Source organism: Nannospalax galili, unplaced genomic scaffold, assembly GCF_000622305.1.
Source record: "Nannospalax galili isolate Female #2095 unplaced genomic scaffold, S.galili_v1.0 scaffold1460, whole genome shotgun sequence".
Lineage (NCBI taxonomy): Eukaryota > Metazoa > Chordata > Mammalia > Rodentia > Spalacidae > Nannospalax > Nannospalax galili.
This window is the reverse complement of record NW_008345971.1, coordinates 235,321-237,824: the sequence shown is the minus strand read 5'-3', so window position 1 is coordinate 237,824 and position 2,504 is coordinate 235,321.

Sequence of the window (2,504 nt, the reverse complement as noted above, 5' to 3'; positions counted from 1 at the left end):
GGCTGGACAATGCTCCAGTAGCAGAGAGGCTGTCAGCACCAGACCCAAGCCTGCGGGTAAAGCCTGCGGGGCACCCGCCGCCACGGCCAGAGAAGCCCGCAGGACCAGACCAGCTTTCCTCCAGACGCACAGCGGGGGAGTGCCACTCCGGGAGTGCGCCCAGAGAGAGCGCGCGTGCACCATAGACTTCAAATCTTGGTCTGCAATACTGTAGTGCCCAGGTGTAGCTAAGGGAGACAACAAGCTATTGTTCTAAAATGATGGCCAAATTTGTTTTCTCCCCCTATCTATAAGCTTTTGAGAGAGAACCGATACTGATTCTAACCACTCTAACAGCTATCAAAATGCCTGAAAGCAAATCCTGAAACCATCACTCTCAAGTCCAGCCTTGTAGACAATAGAAAATAGAGGAGGAACCCGATAGAGGGATGCTTTTGGAAGCTCTTATCAAGAAATTCCGATGGACTCTCAGGAACATTTGAAATTTTCCCTGTTCTGACTTTTTTTCTAGTTCCCTGTCTAGAACTTGAAATGCTAATTACTCTTGCCTTTACTTCTCTTTCACATCTCCTATTCACCAGTCAAGGACTTTCTTTTCCCCCCTACAGATAAGAGTTATGCAATTTTGGATTCTTTTAGATAGACCCACTGAAGGGGCACTCCAATTGCCTCCCTGTTCAGCATGGAAGAAGCCAGAGTGGTCTGCATCCCGACTCTCTATTGGCAAGCTTGGTAACCTCTTCAAAAGATGGCGTGATAAGAACAGGAGGTAGGATTTGGCTAGGCAGTTAGTGTAAAAAAAAAAACCCAAAGAAAAGTAACCATGTTCTTGGCTATAAGTCAAAATGTCCTTGGGCCTCTTAGCAACATACTCTGTTCCAAAGGCCAAAAACGTCAAAAGTATTTGGACTCTTATGTAATCTTTAAAAGATTTTAGGGTTACCTCTTCAGAGGGAGGTATGCTAGAGTAGCAAAAAGCCCCATTAAAAAAAAGAAGAAGAAAGAGTACATGAAATTATCATTAAAAAAAGTGATGGGAAACATGGGAGGAGTTGGAGGGGAAGGAGTGGACATGGATTTGATCAGAACACCTGTGGAGACAGCAGACCCATGAGTCCATCCCACAGCAGCATCAGCAAGATATGGAACATGGACCCTGGATGTCTCTCTTAGAGCATGGAAGCCATGTGGGTGATGTGTCTAGGAGAGAGCTGCAGGCCCCACAGGACCACACTCCCCTCATACCTCTCCTACCAGGGGCCAGGTCTATGGGCAGCCTTTGAGCCATGCACCATGGTTGGCCAGGCATTTCACCAAGTTCACCAACCTCAAGGAAGACAAGGGCTGATTCCTGAATGCAGGTAAGAAAGGACTTGACAAGTAAGAAAAAAAATGGCTGAAAGTCCAAGATAAGAGTGGTGGAAGTTCTTGGCAAAACACAACTACAGCAAGATGTCTCATAACATCTTCCATGAGAACTGCACACTAGAACCTTGACCATGAACAACAAAGGTGTGAGATCCATTGGTCTCCTTAAGCAAAAGCACAAAGTGGTATTTTCCAATATTAATGTCCCTCTAGCAAAAAAAATTAAAAATTCAAGCCAGCAAGTAACTGTCACCTCTGTCTGCTGCACAGAAGCCAAAATATTCTATCCTAAACACAAGTATGCATGTGGACTCAATGATGGACACAGGAAAATAGTAGGAACCAGCGTAATTGAAATAATGACCCCTCCTACGAACCTGGAACTGTGATTATCTCCATGAACCTGAAGCTGTGGTCCCCTCCCATGAACCTGGAGCTGTGGTACATTCTCATGAGCCTGGAGCTATGATCCCCTCCAGTCACCCTGGAGCTGTAGTCCCATCCTATAACCCTGGCTTGTGGTTGTCTACCATGAAACTGGACTTATAGCTCTCTCCCATAAACTTAGAGCTGTGGTCTCTCCAAGAGCATGGAGCAGTATTCCCCACCCATGACCTGGAGCTGTGACTGTCTTCAGTGAGCTGGAACTGTGGTCCCTTTCTGTGAGCCTTGGACTGTGGTCACCTCCAGTGAACCTGGAGCTGTGGTCCCCTCCTGAAAATGTGGTACCCTCACATGGGCCTGAAGCTGTGGTCCCTTCCTGTGAACCTGGAGCTGTGGTGCCCTCCTATAAACCAGAACTGTGGTCCTTTCTATGAGCCAGAGCTGTGGGCTCCTCCTATGAACCTGAGGTTGGGGTCCCCTCCTATGAACCTGGAGCTGTGGTCCCATCCTGTGAATCTGGAGCTCTGGTCCCATCCTGTGAATCTGGAGCTACAGTGTCCTCCTGTAAGCTGGAGCTGTGGTCTCCTCCTGTGAACCTGAAGCTGTAATCTGTTTCCTGTGAACCTAGAGCCTGGGTCCTCTTCCATGAGCCAGAGCTGTGATCCTCTCCTGTCAGCTGGATATGTGGCCCCTCCCATAACCAGAGTTGTGTTCCTCTCCTACTAACCTGGAGCTGTGGTCCCCTCTTGTGA